General features: G+C 33.4%; 1 pseudogene; it reads right to left on the bottom strand.

Moving 5' to 3' along the window:
- Window positions 1-204: 204 nt before the first annotated feature.
- On the bottom strand, window positions 205-322 carry LOC145268509 (5S ribosomal RNA; annotated as a pseudogene).
- Between the last annotated feature and the right edge of the window lie 6,799 nt (window positions 323-7,121).

The following is a 7,121-nucleotide window of genomic DNA, read 5'->3' as shown; positions in this document are numbered from 1 at the left end:
AAATATTCTACGCACAGCGATTCAAGCAAACTACTACACTGTCTTAAATTAATAAAATTGTTTAGTTGTGTATTGAATTGAAATATACGTTAAAAAGTAAAGCGTCCTATTTTAATTAAAAAAAAAATAAAATAAAACATTGAAGAGCTACAAATTCGGAAGTGGTACCATTAAAATGACAGCGAAGGGCCAGGTGGAATGCCATACACACAGAGCCTGGTATTCCCAAATGGTCACCCATTTTAGTACTGGCCAGACTCAACGTTGCTTAACTTCGGTGATCTAACGAGAACCGGCGTGCCAACGTGATTAAACCGTATATATGTGTAGGTCTTATGTCAAAATGAAAACAAATTTGTTGGAGGGGGGGTTCTGCTTTACGCTATATCAACCTTTTTATTTATGGTAAAAGATTCACTAATTTATCTGATTCTTTTTATGACAACTATGTATTGAATAAATTTCCTCTTTTCATAATTTTACCGATTTACCAATTTATGGAAATCGTTCCAGACTAGGCATATTGCCACTTGATGTAAGGAGCTAAAAAATACTTCAAGGCCGAAAACTGACCAACGATGTGTGTTAGATGGATAGATTCTTACCTATAAAATCTTTTCCTCCTACTGTCAGAAATATCGCTCGTAGACCAGTGCGGTTTAAGTTTTACAAGTGTTTAAGACAGAATATACAACCAAACATTAAGGAATGCATCATTTAGTTGAAAAAATTGTCTTACTATGAAATAAAAAAGTTGAGAATTCAAATTCTTATATCAAGAGAAGTTTAGAAAAACAGTTTAATATTTTATGGATTAGAATTAATTAGCCTGGATGCCCGGCGTTGCCCGGGTGCTTGAAGGTTTTTGTTTTTGGTAGACATACAAACATACATACATTTAAACAGACAGGTGAGATTTATATTATAGATGAGCAGTTTGTTGCTTGGTATGAGGAGCGTGCAGCTTTAATCTATTGGGAAGTTTTTTTTTTCTATTTACGCGCTCTCCACTTTCTGTGTGTGTGTGTGTGTGTGTGTGTGTCCTTCTCTCTCTATCTATATAATATATATATATATATTCATCTACATATATATGTCTGTTTTATATATGTATATATATATTATATATACATTAAATATTTCTCTCTCTCTCTCTCTCTCTCTCTCTATATATATATATATATATATATATATATATATATATATATATATATATATATATATATATATATGTATAAGATGATTGCACACTTTAAACTCCTGCTCGAAACTGAAGCATAACACACGTGGACCCACCGCAACAGCACGTAAATTTCTCCTTTTTTCTATTCCGAGGCATTACCTCCATCATAGCACCAAAATGAAGAAAAAGAAAAAAAATCATGGACCGGACTTCCTACCCTAAAGCGGCTATTTATTAGCGAATTATTGGACTCACAAGAAAAAAAGTAAATAAATATAAATGATTATATCATTTTATCCGACACTTCAAAGTTTTCAAATTTCTCATTGAAATTATATATATATATATATATATATATATATATATATATATATATATATATATATATATATATATATATATATATATAAATAAAAATACCAGCGGTGGTTTACGTTATGTTTTGAGAAAAAATAGAAAAACCGAATGAAATTTTTAAAATAATCAACGTTTCGTCCTTATTTCAGAGGACATCTTCAGGATATTGAAGTAAAAATGCAAGGAAAGAAAAAGTCATAGATCATATGAAAAAGATAAGTTTTTGAATCCTACCCATATCAGGAAGGACAAACATATGTGTTCGTATGGGAAGGTTGAGTTGTTCAATGTCTATATATACACTTTTAAAAATACGTTAAATAAATATGCACACTTTTTTTTTCTTCTGTAAACTTATTCATTTTGTTGAAATATTTAAGGAAAAACGGTTAGCCAGGATCTGTTTCGATATTTTGTTCTCTGATTATTATTTTCCCTATGCTAGGGGCTGAATGGTAGAAGCCTTTTCTTTGCGTAATAGTATTAGTATTTAATATTAGTGCTGATTCTAAAAGTCTTCTTTTAGCTCTATCTATCACGTATTTAATAATTTCCGCATGATCTAAATTAAATGAGTGATCGTGTTCTGCACAATGGCAAGAGAGTGCATTTAGGGCGTTACCATTCCTTATATTTCTTCTGTGTTCGTTAAGTCTTAATTTCAATTTTCGCTGTGTTTCACCTATGTACGCTTGTTGACAGTTGTTACATGGGATGGAATATATACCGGCGTCGGATGTGAGGGTTTTGGGAGAGTGCTTGGTAGTTTTTAATGTCTGTTTTATTGTTGAGGAAGTTGTTTATATCAAGTGAAAACCAAGTCTATTAAGAGTGTCGTAGATTTTTGTATTTTTGGTGTGGGTAGGAATGAAAAGATGTCTGTTTAGTAGTGGGGTATTTGTTTTATTTTTCTGTCTGTTTATATTATAGTGTATTTTCGTAGCTTTTTTCTTTGCGTAAGAAATGAAATAGGATGGGTACTGTAGTTTTTTTAAAACATTCGTAATGTATAGAAATTCATCATTAAGATATTGGGGACTGCATATTCTAAAGGCACGCAAAAAAAACAATAATCATGCCAGTCTTTATTTTATCATTGTGGTGCGAGTAGTAGTGAATATAATCGTTTTTGTGTGTGGTCTTTCTATGTACTTTGAAACTCAGATCGGTTTCTGATCTGATGAGGAGTATGTCTAGAAAAGCTAGGGAGTGGTCTTGTTCGGATTCATGTGTAAATTTTATAGATGGTTCCACTGAATTTAATTTATTTCTAATTTGTTCTATTTGTGTGTTTTTAGGGAGAAAAATAAGAATGTCATCTATATATCTAAATTATGTGGAGTTGTTAGGAAGTCTGAGTTTAAAATATTTCAACAAAATGAATAAGTTTACAGAAGAAAAAAAAAGTGTACATATTTATTTAACGTATTTTTAAAAGTGTATATATAGACATCGAACAACCCAACCTTCCCATACGCACACATATGTTTGTCCTTCCCGACATGGGTAGGATTCAAAAACTGTTTCTCTTTTTCGTATGATCTATGACTTTTTCTTTTCTTGCATTTTTACTTCAATATCCTGAAGATGTCCTCTGAAATAAGGACGAAACGTTGATTATTTTAATAATTTCATTCGGTTTTTCTATTTTTTCTCCAAACATATATATATATATATATATATATATATATATATATATATATTCATCCAAAAACATGTTTCGCTTTATGAGGACTCGTCAGCATAGTTTTATTCAACAAATACAACAAACTCGAGACACAATCCCGGAACTTCAGTCACCATTAACTGTGAAAATACAAAGCCCTTGATTTCTCAGCCGGCTTTCCAGTCGATAGTGTAGAAGAAATGTTAATACTAATACTAATCAGTTCCACTTGAATATTAACTTTAATAGAAGCCGTCTCTTTGCTGCATTCGTGCCCCCCCTACTTAGAGTAGGAATGTGTGTATCACATGACTATTGATATCCACAGACACGTGTATCGTCTCATGAAAACTAGCCCGCGTGGCTTTATACAACTAATTCATCAAATTCGACGTTCGACGCTCAAATCCCGGACCTTCTGTCATTAGTTTGGCCAATATTTAGAAGTGGAGTGAAGAATTGACCGGAGCAGATTAAAATAAAAGGAATTACGCTCTCCTTCGGCAAAACTCTCTATGCTGTCTGTGATTAGCTATTTAATCCCCGAATCTTCCTTCACACAGCAAGTTTCACACAGCAAGGTTAAGTATTTGTTTTGTGGCTAGACCGGCTCGAATAGAAATCGAAATCATTCGATTTAGGACCACTCTTACTATTAAGTAATCCATATTTTTTTAGTTCTTAATTAAAAAAAAAAAAAGAAAAGAAAACCAGCAAGGGTCGCTCCAAAATTAAATCTTGTTATATGCTTTTTTTTTTTTTTTTTTGCTTTTTTTTTTTTCTAACTCAAAAAAGTTGAAGAGCTTCAAAAAACAAGAGTGGTGCCATTAAAACGGACGATTTTTTTTATTTTTATACTTAGACCTCACCATTCTCAATGCACTTTTGCCAGCGATGAAAGATTGCTGTGCATGGCATCCGGATCGCGTTTTGCCATACGAGGGTCGTTCCAAAAGTAAAGCCCTCTATATTTTTGTTAATTCAAAAAGTTGAAGAACTACGAAAACGGGAGTGGTGCCAATAAAGCGAACGACCTTTATTGTACCAGAATTTATTTTTCTACATAGTCACCATTATTCTAAATGCATATTTGTCAGGAATTCAACGAGACATCTCTGCTTCTGACGCATGTCCATGGTAGTAGTTGCTTCCTTTGAATCTTATACCGACAACATCAGCAACAGAAAGATAAACATTTCAGGTCATAAATGCATAAGTTCAGTCATCATAACAATGCAATTTGCAGTCACCTCTGATCCACTCGGCCGGACAAAAATCAATAGGAGGCATTACTTTTTGAACGCTCGTATGATCTACTATAATTTCGTTTGCACGTTTCTTATTTTGCATGTTGCATGTTGCATAATTCGTTTGCACGTTTCTTATTTTGCATGTTGCGTGTTGCATATTTCGTTTGCACGTTTCTTTTGTTGCGTGCTGCATATTTCGTTTGCACGTTTCTTTTTTTGCATGTTGCGTGTTGCATATTTCGTTTGCACGTTTCTTTTTTTGCATGTTGCGTCTTGCATATTTCGTTTGCACGTTTCTTTTTTTGCATGTTGCGTCTTGCATATTTCGTTTGCACGTTTCTTTTTTTGCATGTTGCGTCTTGCATATTTCGTTTGCACGTTTCTTTTTTTGCATGTTGCGTCTTGCATATTTCGTTTGCACGTTTCTTTTTTTGCATGTTGCGTCTTGCATATTTCGTTTGCATGATACGCATTTGCTTATTCCAAACTTCGTATGGATGAATAAAAGTCCAAAAAGAAGGAAGGAAGTAAGAAATGAGAAGTAGAAGTGAGTAGAAGATGTTGCAGTAACTAATAACACGTTCGTTTTTAATGAATGAAAACGTACGATTAATATTTACTTTAGTGGGCAGTATAAAAATGAATGGCGGAGGGGGTAATATTAAGTATTAAGTTATAACTTTACATCCATGGTGATGACGTGAACAGATGACTAAAGTTCGAGTCCGGTTGAGTCCATAGCACTTTTTCGTTAGTGATCTTAGGTGGTTCCTCATAGATAATTAAAAATACCTTATCTTAAACACACACTTAACTGCAATTTCATGGTATTTCCCATCATTAGAACGGCATTCTTATTCCACACTACCGTCTACACTGAAATACGAGATTATACTTTGTTATATATTATTTTCTTTTTTCTTATCATTTTGTTTAAGCTGGGGATGGTGTATCCTACCGGATCTTATCGTATGCCAGACATTCACCTGCTATCCTATGCATTCCAACTGAGAAATATTTTTTTTCAGATTATAATCGTCCCTTTAAGCGCATATGATTGAATCTCATGGTTCACTGGGTATGTATGTAAGTGTTAATTAATTCAATACAAAATGAACTTAGAACCAATTTTTTTTTTCAAAACTGACACAATACAAAGTATAATCACATTGATAAACCGGTTCTCGTTAAATCACCAAAGTTAAGCAATATTAAGCCTGGTCAGTACCAGATGGGTGACCAAATTGGGAATTTTAGACGCTGTATGTAGGAGGACATCGACACCTTCCCACAAGAGTTGCAAAAACCTAATGTCGTCATCTCCCCTAACGGGATATACATATGATTGGGGACCGCTTGTGAATTTCATACCCCCAGCCGGTTAAATCCGCATATTGTTGGTACCGTTTCCAATACAAAGTAGAGCCTTTTAAAAAATAGACTTATGCAAACATTTGTACAGCCTAAGTGAGTTAACCAACGTTTAGATGTTAATACATGTTTTCCTAGTGGTACGATCAATTAGATATTAAAAGATTAAATTATTACAAAAGTAATCACACAGATTAAGAGAGAACTTGAATGCCTACTAGACACTATACTCGAGTGTCTAAGGTCTCTCTGTACAGGAGTTTGTTAGAACAATCTGGCATGAGGATACTTTTTCCATAGAAGTAAACCCTGACCAAATATTCAAAATCACATAGTATTCGCAGCCCAAATAAGATCTCCTCACTATGGCTAACCCACATTAGCTTTTCCGAGGAATGGTGCACCTTCTCCAAGTGATGTTACCTCAAGTAATAACACGAAGCTGGATACTCCACTAGACTAGATAAATTCTTGTCCTGGAATCCAGTAAGACCAAGAGACCAAAGCAAAAGGTATACCACAACATATGAAAATGGCTAATTGTGAAGATGAAAATTATATTCCCAATTTCCTTACTAATTCAGTGTTTGAGGGATAGAGAACTTTAATGAAACATTCGAATATCTGTGTATCGCATACAGAGTTCAAGTGTTTGCCCCAGGTTGTGGGCCCCTTGATTTCTGAGAACTTTGACTGAAGTAAAATAAAACAAAAACAATTAAAATGTGCGAATCGTCTGTGAATTTGAGCATGTGTAATGCCTGAGTGTGCGACGAAAGACGAGAGGAATGTTTTAAGCTTATGATGTGATGTGTGTGTGTCTTGTATGAGTATATATGTGAAGCCTTTCCAATGTTTAATGGCTACCAAAAATGGGTTTGTAAAAAGTTAATGTTTAAATTAAATTTTTATCATTATTTGATTTTTCATTTCTTTAATTAATTGTTTTTTATTGGCTAATTTTATTGTGTGATTTTGTTCGGAGCAATTAAAAACGTCATATTTAGTTGATTTTTACATCCTCCAGGAGATATATTGACATCGGAATGCTGGTAACAATTATCAAGCGTTTATATTGAAAATGTTGTTCTTTTAAAAGAATCGAAAGTACTCGTACAGCATTAAACTGTGATTATAATGTTCCAGCGTTTTATTTATCGATTAAGTAAATATAGTTCTTTGGAAATAAGTTTACAAGATAGACAAATTCAAAGAAATTATTCTTCAGATATTACAGCAACAACAACAACAACAACAACATAAACTACAGAACCAACAACAACAGCAACGACAC

The sequence above is a fragment of the Euprymna scolopes genome, chromosome 43 (assembly GCF_053919585.1).
Source record: "Euprymna scolopes isolate OS-2025 chromosome 43, ASM5391958v1, whole genome shotgun sequence".
NCBI classification, from domain to species: domain Eukaryota; kingdom Metazoa; phylum Mollusca; class Cephalopoda; order Sepiida; family Sepiolidae; genus Euprymna; species Euprymna scolopes.
This window is presented reverse-complemented; position numbering and strand designations above follow the sequence as displayed.